The sequence below is a fragment of the Protopterus annectens genome, chromosome 1.part0 (genome assembly GCF_019279795.1).
Source record: "Protopterus annectens isolate FY-2018-M chromosome 1.part0, PAN1.0, whole genome shotgun sequence".
NCBI lineage: Eukaryota > Metazoa > Chordata > Ceratodontiformes > Protopteridae > Protopterus > Protopterus annectens.
In genome coordinates, this window is record NC_056725.1 from 214,143,973 (window position 1) to 214,163,477 (window position 19,505).

Below are 19,505 nucleotides of genomic sequence, written 5' to 3' on the forward strand. Positions count from 1 at the left end.
TAAAGACTGATATCCTTGAATATGAAACTGATGTGTACAAGATGCTTGTATTGCAATGTATTGGAAATGTATGAGATTTGAATATCAAACTGATTTGTACAGATGCATATGTTACAAATGCATTAGAACTGTATGGCATTTGAATACCAAACTGGCTTGTACAGATGCCTATGTTAAAAATGTATTACAACTGTATGGCATTTGAATATCAAAATTTATATGTAAAGTTGCTAGTGTTGAAAAAGGTATCAACTGTGGGTCCCGCTGGACAGAAAGGAAATATACATGCAGGTAGTAACTGAATAAATGTATATACTGTAACCAAGAACACTGGGAGAGCAGAGGTTAACCAGCTAGCTTATCTTAAGAAAAATAAGGGAAATAAGTGAGCTGTTAAACCAATAAAATGGCATCCCACAGCGAAGAATAGGAATGGGGACAGTAGGGCTGTAAGAAGCCATCGTTTATTAGCTTCTGCAGAAACAGGGGAAGTGGTGTGATTGTTTCTTGGTTTCAGGCCTGCCATAAACATTAGAAAAGCTCTAGATATGCATTTTTACATGTCTATGATAACTTCTTCTCTCAACTTCAAAAGTGGATAGTGTGGGAACCTATAGTCAGGTGACTAAATGAGGTAATTTTGCCTGCTCTGGAAATTATATTTTTTAGATATTACATGGATTACTCTCTGAATAGTGGGTATTTTTTGGAGAGCCTGTCTAGAAAGACTGCTTATGTATTTCATATTGCCTTGCCCAAGTAAGTTATTAGGAAACAGTAATTTCTTTAGATCTGTCAGGTATATTTAGCAAGATTAGTTTATTTCTGTTTTTCTATATTTGTCTGAATCTGTCCATCAGTATTTTTTAAATATTTCCTGTGATTTGAACTCTGTGGCTTGCTACAAATATATATTCAGTATTTTAATGATTTTTATTATTCATTATTAAATATATTTAAAACTTTTATTGTCATTGGTCTTTGTAGAAAGTATTTAACCTTTGAGACTGCTTATATTTATTTGGTGACACTGTGGGGGCCACTCCTGAAGGCATATCTGTCTTGATCAGCTACTACCATTTGTACTGGTATTAATATTACACAGAATAATTGGACACCCTTTACTAAGGGCCTTAGAGTAGCTGATTGTGAAATGTCTCATGGCTGTTCAAATATAGAAACAACTTTGTTGTTCAACTCAGTGTTTCTACTGTGCTTATGACATTAACGCTTAATGTAGTTTAGTCAGTATACATACATACATATATATATATATATATATATATATATATATATATATATATATATATATACATACACACACACACACACACACACACACACACACACACACACACACACACACACACACACACACGGGTCTACTTTAAGTTACAGAAAGACCACCTACCCTAAAACATAATCACTTAGACGAGATGTCTGAAACCTGATTTTAATGAACAACTGTATTACCTAAACTTTTTTCATGGTATGTATCCAGTCAATCATCATTCACAAAAAAACACACCAGACTATCAACTCTGAGATTGCAATATAGTGTGTAAAAGAGCAAATTGCCCCATATTGGCCAAATGGATACTTATCCTGAGAAATACGTAGGCAATATAGTCATTCAATAAAATCAGGTTTTGGACATCTTGTCTCAGCGACTTCGTCTTCGGGTAAGTGGGTTTTCATCAATTTGAAATATGCAGCATATTTAGGAAAAACAATTATCAAATGTCAAAATGTGTAAAAATAAATATCTCTGGTACAGCATATCACATGCACAAATATTGATGAATCAGCAAATGTCCTAAACAAAGTTTTCAGTGGGAGAGTAGGACTTGTTGCACCCTCATGTGGAGAGTCATGCCTCTCAGCCTCTCAAACATAAATATACCAACTCCACAGTTGCACCAGATCCAAGAAGGGTGATATCTCCATAAAAACAGACTTCACTGAGTGCACATTAACTACAGTGTTGGTAGTTATTTCCCATATTTATCTCCCTAAAGCACCATGTACCCCAAAATAAAACAAACTGTGCTACCTTAACCCAACAAATCATAGTATGAGTGTACAACTTTTCAACTTTAACAAAATTCTGAAGATGTGCATTTGAGATGCTGTGGGTTCAGTATTAAAAAAAAAACTTTATAAAGAACGTTTGCAATGTGTACATTTGACATAATATACAGAAACAACATGTTTATTTTTTTTTTCTGTAAATTTTCACAAACATCTTCCCACAATCCAGTTTCAAGCTACTACAGGGAAATTTTTCTTGATGTTTCTTTTGATATGTTTGGATGCATATGAAAATAAATTAAACATGTATTCATTCTCTGTATAGTTGCTTAATCCAGTTTAGTGTAACATGGGAGATGTAGTTTGCGCTAGCACTCACTGGGTGCATTGCAAAGGAACTATTCCTGAAATGGGTGAGAGATCACCTCAGATGTACACACACTAACTGTCACATGGCATACACAACTATGAGAAATGTGCAGGAATACCATTAAACCCTAGCACATGTTTAAGATGTGAGAGGAAACCAGAGCTCCTAGGACAAACCCACAAGGTCATAAGAAGGATGTGCAGACTCTGCACAGAAGGAACACTAATTGAAAATCAAACTCGTGAATAAAAAGCTGTGAGGCAACAATGCTATCTACTTCACCTCCGTGTCACCCATAATTAGACATATTTTTATAATTAACACAGCAAACAACACTCTAAATATCTTTAAGTGTAAAAGTTGCAGGGTACATATTAGTAACAGTTTCTAGTTTCACCTCAAGTTTTTGCTAACATAATGAAATAATTTGTACATCACTTGATTTTGGCAATATTAATATACATTTGGCAATATCCTTAAATGGCTTAAAAACAGCAAGCAGCATTTCCATTATAGCACACTCTATACAGATGGTTACAGTGCATTTGTCTGTCCTGTTTCAAGGCCTTTAACAAGATCTTCATCATTAAAATGTATCTTACTGTACTAAGAAAAGGTAAGTGAAAATATGAATAGCAAGTTATAAACTCCAGTTAATATCTTGTTTGCATTGCATCATAGGCAAGCAAGCTCTAATTACCTACACCCTACCTGTCAGAAATTAACTAATTATCTATTTGATACGTCAAAGAACTTAGCTTTAGACAATACCATAATGTCATTGCTTAACATCAGATATAAACATTGGTATTAATGAGTTAAGGCTGGGATGCAAGTTTCTTCTCTTACAGTCTTTGTAATGAGATCTGAAACCAATGTAAGGATATTAGTATTTATTGATAGGGTTAACTTAAAGGAGAACTGCACACACAGATGGAAAAAAAAACACATGTTTATTTCATCATGTCTTTATGGTTCCTACATTATAAAACCACATTTGGACTCTATATACTCTTTCGGCTTTTCCTGGTTAGGGGTCACCACAGCGGAACTCCGGTCCACTCATGACTGGCAGTGAATTTTTATGGTGCTGAGTTGCCAGCCTAATGCCCAACCTTCAAAGAAGGCACACCCATTCACGCTCGCATCTATCTGCATGTTGTTAGCATCACTCAACCGTGGGGAGGACATGCAGACTCCACACAGAAGGCGCTCCAGCCAAGAATCGAATGGGAGAACCTCTTGCTGTGAGGCGACTAAGCTAACCGCTGCACCACTGCTGCTCATCACATTTGGACTCTGTATACATTTTTTTTTATATTTTTAAATGTAATTCCAGAGTCTGCATCTTAATTTTTTAGTATACCTGTAAGTATCCCACATTGCAGTGTTTGGCTTAAAATATTACATCAAAGCCCCTAAGCTCTCATTAGTGCATTGACTTTAAATGTGTTTTCACATATACCCTGCTTTCTTTTAGTCAGTCAGGTTTAATTACCATTTCTTCCGTTTCAATGAGTACTTAAAAGACACAGGGATAATCACAAAGAACAGTATTCTCAACACATGAACTTTGCCTCCTGTTGTGAGTCAATCACAGCAGCAAATGGTTCATATTTACCACTATGGCAGATATGAAGGGGCTGTGTTTAGGGAAGGGAGGCATACGGACTATACTGATTTTGTACAATGTCTTTGAAAGAGGGGGTAGCACAAAGACCAGAGCCGGATCCAGCACTAGGTGACCAAGGCAGTTGCCTAAGGCCCATTGGTTGGGAGAGGGCTTGGTGGCCAGGGATTATTATTTTTTTTAATTAAAAAAAGTAAGTATTTTTTAAAGAATATTCTTCTTTAAGAACACCCTTTGTGTCTGTTCGCACTCACGTGTTGCATCTGTGTGACCTGTTTACATCTTCATCTTCCACTAGTATTGAATTTCAATACAGGAAGAAGGTTTGGACTGCAGACCAAGGGCAATCAAGTAAGAGGTGCATGTGCAAGTGTGCTAGTATGAGAGCATGTGTGAAATCCGAATACGAGAAGACGCTTGGACAACGAATCATGGATGGACAAGTAAGAAGTAGGGGTGTGCATGTCTAAAAGAGGTAGGTAGGTTTGCTTGTATGAGATAGATAGGTGTTAGCCCTGTAAGCTCTGTAGCATGTGCTATAACTGTCATACTGTAGTACAAATAATTAGGTAAGCAGGGGTTCTATTCTCAGATCTGGCAAATGTGTGCATATCTGCATAAATGTATGCCCAAGAGTTTGTAAGGATATATGTTTGTAGGCTAAAGTGTTTTGAGAAATTTCCCACCCACAACACTTCCCAGTGCCCAACTTTAGCAGTCCTGCTGATGTCATTCAACTTAGAAGTACCTTTGTGCATTTGTCAGTCCTGTAAGTTCTGTAGCACATGTGATAAGTGTGTAACACTACAGTCCAAATAACTAGATAGGCAGGGGTTCTATTCTCAGATCTGGCAAATGTGTGTCTGTGTATAAGTGTATGTGCAAGAGTTTGTAATAGTGTATGTATGTAGACTGAAGTATTTGAAGACTTGCTCACCTACAACACTTCCCAGTGCTCTACTTTAGCAGTCCTGCTGATGTCATTGCCCTTAGAAGTACCTTTGGAGAGTACTCAACCCTATAAGCTCTGTGGCTCATGTAATAAATAGCAGTATAGTAAAAATAACTAGATAGGCAGGAGTTCTACACTCAGTTGTGCCAAATGTGTGTGTGTGAATGTGTTTGTAGGGTAATGTATTTTGATGCCCTTCCCAACCAGTACATTTCCCATTGCCATACTTTATAAGGGCTCTTGATGTAATCACCTTAGACATACCTTGTGGCACTGTTAAATCCTATAAGCTCTGTGGTGCATGTGATAACTGGGTAAAACTGTAGTACACATAACTAGATAGGTAGGGGTTCTAAACTCACTACTGGCAACTGTGATACTGTTTGTGTGAGACTCACATCATCCCTGTGTGTGTGTTGAGGAGAGATTTATATCCTCTGGGGGTGTAGATTGTACCATTTTGAGGTGTGTACCACCTGGTACACGTCCCATTGCCCTACTTTACAAGACCTGCTGATGTCATTCACCTTAGATGTACCTGTATATCGTTATCAGCTCTCTAAGCTCAGTGGCGTGTGTAAATACTGTGTAATACTATAGTGGAAATACTTAGATAGGTAGGGGATTTTAATCTCAATACTGGCAACTATAGTAGTGTGTGTGAAGCTTATCCCTTGTGGCTGTTGTATGTGTAGATTATACCATTTTAAGGCTTGTTGACCCCTACCCATGAGGTTACTTTAAAGACCCTGTTAATGGCATCTGCCTCACATGCACCATGTAACAATACATAGCCCACACCAGTCATCTGTACAGATGTACATGGGATATCCACTTTTCAATCTATATGTGGACTGTGTCCTTACAATGAGCATTTCTGTGATATAATTGCGAAATATGTCACAGTTACTGTACTGACACACATGCCGGCATCGGACATCATACCTGACTGATACATCATGCTGATACAAAGTCTATCACTCTATCACTTTTGCAGGTTTGTAGGAGCAGTAGATGAGACCAATTGCTATGTCTGGTGGGTTATCCCACTATCCATGAAGGCATTCACAAGATTACCTGTTGTTAAGAGGTTGTGTGTTATGTCCCAGGCATATAATTTATGTGGAGCATGTCATGTATACACAGCACTATAGTGCATACAAGTGGATAGGTAGGATTACTAATTTGTCTATTGGCAACTGTGCATGTGTTTCTGTATGCACAGCCCCTTTTGCTGTCTTTAGTGTGTGTATGTGATGGCTATACCATTTTGTGTGCCTCTTCCACCCTGTGAACTCCCCATTGCCAATCTAGTGTCAGCCCATACAGATGTCATCCATGGTACAAGCACAGTTACACAGTTTCTAACACCAAGCCATTATGGTGCAATGGTCATATCACTGTGTACTGTACATTAATAGATAGGTAGGTCATCTGCTCTGGTAAGTTTTACTTCCATGTGCATGTGCATCTCAATGCATGTCCCCATGCAGCAGGGTGCGTGTGTGTGTGTGTGTGTGTATATGTGTGTGTGTGTGTGTGTGTGTGTGTGTGTGTGTGTGTGTGTGTGTGTGTGTGTGTGTGTGTGTGTGTGTGTGTGTGTGTGTGTGTGTGTGTGTGTGTGTGTGTGTGTGTGTGTGTGTGTGCGATGGCTCTAACATGTTAAGGGCCTCTGAACCCACCACTGACAATCTTAACAGCCCCTGCAATTGTCACCCACTTCAATAGTAGTGGCAGACACTGCCACACTACAGTACTGCTATGCTATCTGTGTTATGTATCTACTGCTATCATTCATAAGACTGTACAGGTAGGGGTTGTGCTCATCCCTTCATCAGCTGCTTCATATACAGGACTATATCTCTGTGTGCACTACCAGCACAAAAGGCTAGACATGCATATGAGATAGCAGGCACACATGCTGGTGATTGTCAGGTTAGACTAACACAGGCTGACCTGTGTCAGGAATACATATCCCAAACATATCTTACACAGTACCAGACATACCCTCTTCAACTGCATGATGGTCAAATGAATTCAAAGAAATGGCAGGGACAACAGGTGCTGATAGCTGAATCTGTTGCAGTTAAAGTAATGACTAAACTTGTGAGGGACCTAGTGCCAGTACTCAAGTAACCTCCTCTGTATGGGTGAGCCTGCAGTCCTACAGAACACCCAGGTGACATGTATGAAGGCTAGGTGGCTGTGTCAAGGGTATGTATGCAAGGTCACACCGTCTTCCATGATTGTCCCTGACACACTGTTGCATGTAAACACACCTGGCAAACATGTACATATACAGCTATACCTTGGCTATGAAAAGGTCACTGTATTTCTACTCTGCCTTACTCATCAATGCTACTATCAGCAAGCCCACGGCTTGCAGACACACAGACACCTGGAACACAACCAGAATACAGTATGTGACACTACAGTCAGTCAGCAGTACTAACAGCAATAGAGCATCGTGGCTAACAAGGTACATACAACTCAATGTGTACCCATAACTACTGCCAGCAGGCAGCACCTTACACAGCATGATATTGCTACATTGTACTATAGTCACCCTGTACATCAGACCTATATGAGCAGGTCTGTGCATCGATGGTATGGATAACAGGGTTGTGGCACAAGTATCATCACATGCACAGGGTGTGGTGTTGGATTGCCAGATGCCTAAGCTGGGCCATATGGCTGACATCGTGTGTGTGTGTGTGTGTGTGTGTGTGTGTGTGTGTGTGTGTGTGTGTGTGTGTGTGTGTGTGTGTGTGTGTCTGGAGGGGTGATATTCAACTGGGCTATGCAGAGGAGCTGTGCATGTCTGGTTGGGACTGGCCTGTGATAGGGATATGTGAGTGTTTGTCTTCACACCATCATGTGATGTGGATGCCCCACACAGGGTTATGTAGGACAGCCATTCACTGTACATGGCAGGATGTATGGTTCACCATCTGCCAGCAGGGACATGGTAACTTGTTCTGTCAGTAGTATCACTGGCACCACCAGGGCCAAGGACAGATGCAGTACTACTCCCTGATGGTGACTGCTGTCTGATGGATCTCCATCCCTGATGGGACTGGCCAGGACAATATGCCTATGGCCTGCTACAGTGTTGTATGGGCAGCAACCTCTCTTTGGTAGTGCTGTTGGTACTGCCACTACAGGACTGTGAATGTGCATGGCCACGTGGGCTCACAGCTGATTATGTTGCTGACCTACCTCCACCTGGCCAATGCCGTACTCCCACCACATGCTCAAGCACAGACATTGCATGGTCCACCAGTGACAATGTTTTACCCCACTGTCTATGCATGACATCAGCAAGATGACAAACCATAACATGCATCTGGTGACACCTGCTATGGCACTTGCAACAGGGGCTTGATGGGCACCAGTTCTCTGTTGAGCACCCCTGTCCATCTGCCTGTGTGTGACCTCACCTGGTCTCTGCTTTTGGCTGGTGTCTACACTGACACTTGCCATACTCAACACACTAGCCTGTTCCATGCCATTGCCCTTAACTTGTCCATTATCCGTGGCTGCTACGGAGTGAGTATGTGTGGGCACACTGACTGTGTGTGGGAACATGGTGGGTGAAAGTTGGTTTCCAAACAATAACATGGATGATTCCAAACAATAGCATGTATTCAGGCACCAACAACCTCACCTGTGCCCTAATATGTCCACCATCATCATTGGAGTCTGCTAGGACACTGACATCAGGTTGTGAGGGACACCAACCCCTGTGTTCACCTGCGAGGGGAAGACAACATATGTGAATTAATACCCTGCAATATTATGTTTGCTGACATACACACACCCACACATACACACACACACACACACACACACACACACACACACACACACACACACACACACACACACACACACACACTCTCTCTCCTGGTACAGTCTGGCACAGCTGTGACACCTATGGGCCCTTCAGGGCAGACCTTACTGTAGTTCTGCCTGCCACAATTCATCTCTTTCACTGCTACTGTAAGGCCCACAACAAAGGATGACAAATCCTACTGCGTGATGGGCCTAGTAGCAGAATGGTGATTGTGATCAAGACCAAGCTATTGGAGTGAGCGGTAGTGTCACCAAGTGCATATCTACTTACTGTAAGAGCTGACTTACTGCTATATAGACCACACACAATGACAAGGTGTAATGATATATGATGATAACTGATGAAGGGACAAGACTATACACTATCACTGCAGTGCCTACACAGTTCAGACTCACAGGGATTCATTTCAGACAACATTGCAGGACAGTATGCAATACATACAGGAAACATGTAAAGTACTAGGTGCATAGCCTCATAAGATGATACAAGGCTAATGGCCCTGATGCCCACACAAGCCTGGCCCAGACTTTTGCCCATGTCCCTTCCAAACCAGCACCTGTTTCCCCTGTCCAGCTGGTATACCTGCAGGATCCCAAGGGTGTCCCATCCATTTCCCATGCAGTTGTCCTGCCTCTTCTTCAAGAGAGCTATACATGTATTCTGCTAGACTTGGTGAGGGTGTGTATTTTGCAAACAGTGTAATGTGTGGGAAACTACACTATCCCGCCAACAAGTACTATACATGTCACAGACCAGGTGAAGGCCTTGCATGCATGATGCATGAGTGGGGTTTGTCATACATATATGCAGAAATGCCATCAATGCTGGTTTGGAAATAGTCTTGTATGTCAGACACAGGTCACCTATGATCAGTCTGTATGAGCCTACCTGTATTGGATAGTGTTACAGACCCTGGATTTGCCTGGTCAGGAACCTCTGTGGTCTCTGCAACTGCTGCATTTGCTTGGCAAGGTACATGCCAAAGGAGGCATTGCACTTGGTAATGCATCTGATAAGGGTGGAGTACAGGGATGTTGTGGCCTCTTGGTTCCTGGATGACATACCCATATTTGTGAGGTGGGCCATGTAGATAGCCTTCCATACAATGATGTCCACATGGTGGTAAACTGTCAGGTTGCTACCAACCTTGGTGCACAAGTCACCTCTCACCTGATTACATGCTCAGTGCATTATTACAGTCATAATTAGAGTGGATGACATCTGTCACAGCAGGGAGAATGATGCCTCTCCTGGTATCAAGTTTGCGGAAATGCTTCTTGCATCAGTCATTAATTGGGGAGGGCCTCTTGGGGGATGCTCACATCAGTAGAGGAATGTAAGACAGTGGCCAGTTCACAAGCATCTGTACACCTGGTCAGCAACAGACCACTGCTTTTGTCCTGTACCTCGGATACATATATCTCAAACAGTAGAGGCCCCCAAACCAATCCTTGGGGTGCACCACTTTGGAAGACTAGAGGTGGGTTCCACTACTTTGACAGAGTGGGTACTATCATTGGGCCAGTTAGCTACCCATCTGGTAACATACAGGTTGATGCCTAGCTGTGTAGGCATTTGTAACCTGGCCACTTGGGGATTACTGTAAGAGAATTTGGCTAGGTGAAGTTAGGCATTGTTCACCATTTTCCCCTCATCCTTGTGCTTGTTGACCACTTCAGAGTGGTCAACCACATTTAGCAGGCCTGATCTCCCTTTAACAATACCATGCTATGTGGGCTAAGGCATTTTGATGTTGCTGATGTCCCTGTTCATAATGTCCTTGATATTGCCTTCCATGCCCTTGCAGAGCAGGCTAGTTAGGCTGATGTGCATATGATCGGCTGGTGGATTGCTCTGCCTTTGTGTATAGGGATGACAGTGGCTGTCCTCTGTGCAGATGGGATGACACTGGTGCTCTGGTTTTGGTTGACTACAGTGCAGAATGGATCTGAGAGCCCATGCCTGTTTTCATGTAGGATGCAGCCAGGAGTGGTAGCAGGCCAATGGAGACTTCTGTGTGTGTTGCCTTTGAGATGGCATTACAGACCTGCTTCCTGATGATGAGGGGAGGGGATCAGGTGCTGTAAATGTACATGTGTACCAATCGGGGGACAGGGGGGTGCCTATATCTGTGCTATATGTGTATGTGGTGTTATTGACCAACACTGCAGAGCAGATTTGTGTGTTGCCTCTGGGATTGCAGGCACACGTGTGGAAGGGCTAGTGATTGGCCTTGATGGATGTGTCCAATTTGCACTCAAAGATAACCTTAGGGTAATTCACCTGTGACCTTATTTGCTTGTGCAGACCAAGGTTTCAGTTAGGAACCTGCTCCTTCTTGACCCTGCCCAGCAATTATTTCCACCTATTATGGTATTTGTGTATTGCTGCTGTCCACCATGGACATTTACCCTACCATGAGGGAGATGATGAGGTATTGCTGAGTCCATACAGCTATGTAGGTGCCTATATAGTATTGTGGTGTGGGCCTGGACACTACTGCTAGTTCCAACTGATGGGACATTGGCTGTAAAGATACTTCTACCTGCTCTGAGGAGATTTATAGTAATTTGTGTAAAGTTAATTTTGTTTGACCTTGACTGGGAGAGGGGCAAGGGAGATTATGACCTGAACAGTGATGGCTATGTGGTCGGATCTTACCAAGGAGAATGGCACTGTAGGAGTGCTACAGTGACTACTCATGTTGGTTAGGACCAGGTACAGGATATTTCCACCTGTCGTAGGAGAGTTGACCGGCTGATCCATTGCATTGTCACTGACAAACCCAAGGAATCTCTGTATGTTCATGTTCAGGTGTCATAGATCATGCACACTATGGTTGGGTAGTTGAAGTCATCCAGGAGCAGGGTAGAAGATTGAATCCTGACATATTCCAGCAAGTTCCAATAAGTGTGGTTAGTGTCCATAGTCATGGTTGGAGGCCTGTAGCTAGCTATGATTTGAGTAGTTATTTTTGCCAACTATTAACTGCACTCAGGATGTTTCCCATGCATCATACTGTTTGGCAAGCCTGGAGGTGTGTATGTGTATGATAATGTTCAATACTCCACCTCCTGTGGCTTTGCAGCCCTCCATTTGGGGTCTAAACATATGATGGGATGAGTAACCTGGCAAGGTTAGTGTGCTCTCCACAGCTACAAAGCAGGTGTCAGTGACTGCACACATGTCAGCATCCTACAGGACAAGGTACGCTTGCACTGACATGGGTTTCATGCTAAGACACCTAGCTGCTGTTAGAGCAAGACATCTGCATAAAGGCACGCAATACTGGTGGGCAAAAGCCAGAAAATAGTGTCACTTTATGAATCCAGCTGAAACACACTTAGTTGCCAGCAAAGGCAGTGTCACATTCACAGGTCTACTCTGCAGGATATGACATCTGACAATCAAATGTATGCTATTATGTTATGGCTTCAGTCTTTAATGGGTTGCCAGTGATGTGCCAGACAATACACAACTGTATGAGGCATTGACTACAAATAAGAGGCAGACATGTGGTCAGTCTGCAAATCTCTGGACAGTTGGCAGCTATGGGCTCAGTATATCATATACAGTTCAACATACACTTCTGCACCTGTTGTGTACTATTCACATACCCTATATAAGTATCTTACATTTGTAAGACAAGCATATGATGTATCACAGTAGCATTCACAGGTGACATATGAATATTTACAACATCCCACATAGCTGGCCTAGCAGTGTCACACTCAGTATTGAACAACAGACACTTCAGTAGTAGTCATACATGAGCTGATGTTTGCTGGGATGACTCAGGGGCCAGAGATGTGATACATGTCAATGCAGACAGGGCAAGCAGGAATGGCCATAGGTGCCAGACAGCAGCAGGTGAGTCCTCTTGTTGTGACCTAGTGTTTAATGTCCTACTTGACATTATTGCATCACTGCTTCTGCATTCCATTACACGCTTACGTGATTGACATACCTGTTATAATGCTGAAGAGTTTTCTCAGAATAAGGCAAATGGTTAACTTTGTGTAGTCACAGTCTGTCTTCATGTAGATGGGTTCAGACCTGTGCTGCACGGGCAGCAGGTTGCCTTTTGTAGGTAATGCTCATGAGCAGGTGATGGCCTGTGCACCAATCGGTGTCTCCCACTTGCTACTTGCATCGGGAGCAGCTGCGTTGTCTTTCCATTAGCCAATTCCATAGTAACACAGTGTTATAATTAAGTCCTTCATGTGGACCTTGTCCCTTTTCCTTGCCTGTTTGGAGGACATTATGGAGGTGTGGGAGCTACAGCTTCACAGACAATAGGCGGAAATACCTCTTAGGACAAGAAATGTGGAGACAGCCCAACAACATGGGGGACAAAGCTCCAGAAATGGTATAGATTGTAAGTAAGCATTGCTGTTATACACATAGAGGATTGCTAGATTAACAGGGTTTGTCTGGACATGCATTTTCTGCGTGACTTGACGTCTGACAGTGATATGTCTCTGGCATACCTCTCAACTGTCCAGATGTCCACAGGCTGCCCAGAGGTTTGCCTGTTATTTTTGGTCTGTTCCTCAGACAACTTCTGTTTTTATGAAATCAGTAGGATAATTTGAGGATTGTAGGCAGTAAATGTTGACATGCATTAATGTTTCAGACATCATATCCTTCAGGGATGTTATGTTCCAACAAACCCTGTAACAACAGCAACTGTTTCAGTTTGTAACACCAATTATGTGAGATATCTCCCTCTTTCAGTCCCCTGTCCCCGAGTATGTCATACTTTGTCCAGATGTGTTGCAGTAAAAAGGTTCAGAGGTATGGTATATTATTATTTAGTGACTGCACTCCTGGTATCATCCCAGTGACTTAGCAGACTCATGGAAGTGGTATGCATCAGTCACCATAAATATGGTCCCACACCCTGGACATTCTGTGGAAATCTGTACAGTTGACAGTTATGTATGTCTAGCCATTGTTAACAGACTGCCAAGATTGTGTAGCAGTGTTGTGTGTAAATGTTTGTTGGGCTGAGAAGGGAGAGTAGAAGCTGTGAGTGTCATAGATTCTTTTCTGTCTGACTGTGCATGCTGCTACAGATGCTGTTGGTCAATCAGGTGCATATGTTTGTAGGGACAGACTGTGAAATGTCCTGTAATACCTCAGGATTCCCAGTAGACTGTGAGATGGGCCAGTATATGTCGGTGTAGTGTGTGACTGGCAATCAGGATATGTTTGTTCAAACAGTCGTTCTACTCTAGAGTTCATTTGAGGTACTGGTATGTTGCTATGAATGTGGTGCAAATGGTTGTGGGTGGAGATTTTTGCACCAGTATCTGATTTTTGATATATTTTGAAATACATGGGTAATTCCCCAGAGCTGATTTGGGGTAGTATTGGGTTGGTCTTACTGTTGTTCAGAAGGTGCTGGGTGAAATAGTTGGCAGCTCTCACTGTTTTTCTCTTCTGTTACATGACTGCAGTCATACCTCTCCACTGTCCAGATGTCTAGACACTGTCCAGATGCATGGTGCATATGTTTGGTCTGTTCCCCATAACAGTTGTGGGTTTCTGACAAATCACTGGGATAATGTGAATGAACATTGACATCAGTAAATAATGACATTCGTTTGTGTTTCAAACCTGGAAGCTATCAGGAATTATATGTAAAATCAAGCCATGCTAGTCTAGTAGACTTCTACATGTACAACAGCCATATTTCAAAGATGTCACTATTGTTTGCCCTTTATCCCCCCACTTTGTCAGGCTTTTTGCAGATGTCTTGCAGTAAAAAGTTGGTTATCTCGCCCTCTCTCTCTCTCTCTCTCTCTATATATATATATATATATATATATATATATATATATAGTACACACACACTCACACACACACACACACACACACACACACACATATATATATATATATATATATATATATATAATTTTTTTGTATTTGTATATACATATATATGTATATGAGTACTACAGATATATATTTTTCCTTTATGTTAAATGACTGTAGTGCATGATATATTTGTAAAAACATTATAAATTCCTCCAACTCAGCTAGTGTTAAGGTATGTTGCTGTGATTGTAGTGTCCAGGGTCCTGGGTTCACAACTTGGAAGTGATGACATTTTTTCATTAATGTTAAATGACCAGAATGCATAATATGTTTGTAAAAGCATTACATGTTCACACAGCTCAGATGTGGTAGTGGTATGCTGCTGTGATTGTAGTGCACAGCATCCCAGGTTTGAGACGCTGATGGAGACAGAGTGATTAAGGCACTTTTAACTCATTCCCTCCAGTAGAGCTCTTTTGAGAGTGTGTACCTTTAACTCCTAGTGGACGTGGCTTCAACATAAAAAAATTGAAGTTATCACCTTACATTTTTAACAAATACCCATTGACAGAGGTCATATATCAATAGAATTGTGTTTGCTTTCATGTATGCTTCAAGATAAAATTTTCTGATACCTTGTATGTAACATGGTTTTGGAATTATTAATACAAATATGAACAGGCAATATTTGATGCCTAGAGGAGCAGTAGGGTGTAACTGCAGAAACGCCTGGAGACGTCACTCGGCTGTAATGGCAGTTGTAAATGGGTTTGCGCAGTTTTGTGCTGAGCTAAGCGATGTTAACAGATGGTTAAGCCCTCTTAACTTCACTTGGCACTGCTTACTCCTGCTTACGCCTGTTCTAATTTTAATTAAAGAAAAGAAAAAAGAGTGATAAGAAAGTGGTGAAATGGGGGCAAGCAGGGGTACAACATTAGGAAAACCAGCTAGGGATGTACAGGATGGGTGGAGGAAAGGACCATAGCTCCACATTCCTTCTGCAGCAACAGCTGTGAATAATGTGCAGAATTTGGAATTTACAGCCTCACACTCCACAGGGAGGGGTGTTGGTGACAGACATTTGTAGAATAATTTGTGGGTAGATTGATTTATTTCACTTTACATGGGGGGTGAAATGTAGAGCTATGTTTGGGGCAATGATTTTTTTGTGGGACAGATGCTTTTTTTTAGGTGATTGTGGGATGTTGAGGAAGGACTGTAGGTATGTTTGGGGAGGTAGATTTGGCAGGATAGGTAACATTTGTAGACAGACAAGACACACAAGACAGCAGACAGGGGTGGTATATGAGACATGAGGATGGTAAACACCTTGGACAGAGAAGGTGGTTTGGAATCAGAGGCCCATGAGCCCCCAAATAGAGACAGTGGGACTGAGGTCCCCACCCATGGGCAGTAACCACTGCACATTCACGGTCCTGAAGGTGGTTGTTCTGGGGGCTGGACAAGAGGGGCATCCTGCCCCTCAAGGTGGGTCAGGCAGGACTCCAGGGGGTGCAGCTGTCCACCCAACTCAGAGCGGATGGCACTGTGCACCATACCTCAGAACATTCTGCGGGTGACAGGCTCCTCTCTTGCCCATTCCAAGGAAGGGTGGCCCCACCCCCTTAGGGGTAGTTCTACCCAAAGGACAAGTAGAGGAAAATGTTCCGGGTTGGGTCCCAGTCATGCTGGGGCCCAGTGCCATGGCCAGATGGGGTAGGACAGGCAGATCTGCCAGGATGTTCCTTCCCAAATGTGCAATGGTGTTGTGGTTTTCCCAGATATATTGGTTAGTCATGAACAACACATTACAAAATTAGTTATAACAGCATGCATGGGTGTTCCTATTAACCTAAACCAACAGATTTAAAACAGTTGCATAGCAAACAGAGCACATGCATAAATGGAACAACAATAAGCATTTTAACATCATGCAAGTTACACTCATGGCAACAGGCCACCAATAATGATATTTGAACAAGGAATGTTAATATGCAACCAGTAAAATATATGAACAATAATGGAACACGTCCCAACAATAGGTTTTGATAACAACATACCCGTAGTATATGAATAATAATTACTGATGCAGATGGTGGGTGGTGGGAAAAATAAAATGTCCATTAGCAACTGTATCTGCTTCTATTTTTCACAACAGTACTGCTCAATACTCTACAGGTCTGCCCTCACTTTACATCTACCTATGGCACAAAGCTTCTGTGGCACATACATACCTATTAGACTGTCAACCTGTAATGATATGGGGTAGACTGGGTGAATTGTGTCAACCTGTAATGATATGGGGTAGACTGGGTGAATTGTGGCTACTTTACTGGAGGGGGCTTTTACATGTCAGGGTTACATACTTGACAAAGAAGGGGTACCCTGCAATGATGTTGTGTAAGTCTGCTACTAGCATAGTTCACCTAGATTCCTATCTGTGTCCAAGGTGATTGGCAGCAGTGATCACTAGCCATGACAGCGTAACACTTGAGAGAAATATATCTGGAAGAGGCATGGTGTAGTTACCTATCCTGCTGTCATTTGCAGGCATGGGGTTGGACAGTGGGACAGGTGTACACAGTGTATTGTTATACCCTTCAAAGAGCTACTACAAACATTTCATTACCTGTAAGACCTGTGGAGAAAATGTCGGTTACCACTGACTGTTTCTACAAATATTCCAGATTTCTTGAGTGTATATATGCACATATCTCAGTACGACTTCTTGGATTTGAACCATTTTTGGATGTGCTAAAATTAACTACAAGGCTGTTTCTCATCAAACTGGGTTACTGCTGTCCCTTGTCTGACTGTTTTCTGCCTAATACTCTGTGGGTTAGACAGTCTGACCTTGTAATCATGAGATTTATGCATGATAGATAGTTACTGTACTGTGTAGTAATCCTTTGAAATTATATGATCTGGAAAACAAAGGTTAACACAAGGCACTGCAGCAGGGGGCACAGTATAATACATCTGACATTAGTATTCAGGATTCAGATCTTAGTGCATAACATATGTCATATTTCATGTATATCTTGATTTACAGCTCCACAAGCTACTTGTTTGCATACTAGCTGATTCTCAGAACAACCCCTGTTAATTCATGCTGTCAAAGCCATATTTTCTGTGCAGAACCTGTATACATTATATTTCTACAACAACATAGCAGAATAAACACAACAATTTGTGGTTTAGGTTTTTATTGTAGTTATATGACACAGTACTCTACTACTGCATATGCTGTAGATGACTAAGTCTGGCAAACCTTTCTTTAATTGTTACACACAGAACACAGTAAACAATTTACTCCTTATTTATTTCACTATATACTGAATGTTAGATCTGTACTCACCTGTCTGTTGGCTCAGCCATGTCAGTCTGTCCACATGGGCCTTAGCATTGTTGGCCTTCTCTGCTGCAGCTGTAGGGGGAGAAAACAAATATTATGCATACCTGTATATCACATACTCAGGCTAAAATTTGGTACAGCTATATCTAGGATACTTACAAACTGCTGGAGCATAGTTGTCCCGAGCATCTTGGATCCATTGAGCCAAGAGCACCCCCTTCCTCTGCTTTAGGTTAGCATAGTGATGCCATACCTGCTCACCAGTTAGGGGGATGTCAGTGACACTGGTGAGATTGCATGCCAGATGGTTCAAGGCCTCCACTTTATACTGTGAGCCCTGGTACTGGCCCTGCAGCAGTCTGTCATCATAGTTTGCTAAACGGAGCCCAGCCATGACTCTGGACTCCAAAATGCCCCAGTACTGTGCCGGAAAGCATGAGCCCTCACCAACACCTGACATAGTTCCTACTCAGAGAAAGCTATAACAGATTCTGGCTTTATTCCCACTTGCGCCATTTAAATAAGGCTATAGCCCTACACTTTGCAGTCATTGGACCATTTTGAAAATGCTGAGCTCAGCTAAGCAGTGTGCAAACCTACTAAGTTGGTTTGAACAGTGCTTAAAGGGGTAATTGCAGAGCATTGCTTAACAGTGTGCAAATCCTTTTAGCTGAGATGACTGCTGCTTAGCATTCACATTTAAGCAATGATTACACTGGCTAAGCATAACTGAGCACTGCTAACCATTGCTCACTTTTCATTTAAAAAAATATTAGGATAATGACTTCATTAATCATTACTGACATGTTAGTAAGTGTATATGATTTACTTTACATGACGTCCCTCTATGTGCTTTCATTACATTACCATGGGATGTGACTATACTGTATGGGGCACTTGTGTATACATGGGTGATTTCACATGTTATATGCACTCACACTTACATTTTAGACAAGCTACAGTACCCTGGTTGACAAATATCAATTACTACATAATTTAAAATTAAAATAATAATTTTAACACTGCTTTTTCGTGTAAAAATAAAGTGCTTGTCTTGGCACTTGAACTGTGAACACCTGCATACAAAGCCATAACTCTAACCACTACACTGTCTCAGCATGAGGATTTTAGTTGTATATTTTAATTTATCTCCTATGGGATGTTTAAGCAATGCTGAGCAGAGGGCCATAATGCTCACACCCACTTAGCTATGCTTAAACATACCTTAGCATGGTAAAAAACAAAAAAAAATATTAAACCCACTTTATTTACATGTATCTGTACTCCTTGTCAGTCACAGTAAGGGGAATTGTACATAGACACATACTTCAGATTTTAATTATTGCTCTTACAAACTTATGAAGTGTGACTGTGGTTTTCTAGCACATCATAGGCAAACCACTTGGGGTTTAAGTCAGAACATACTGACAGACGTTTGGGTTTCAGACTTCATACCCTTCAGGAATTCTGTGCTAATGCAAACCT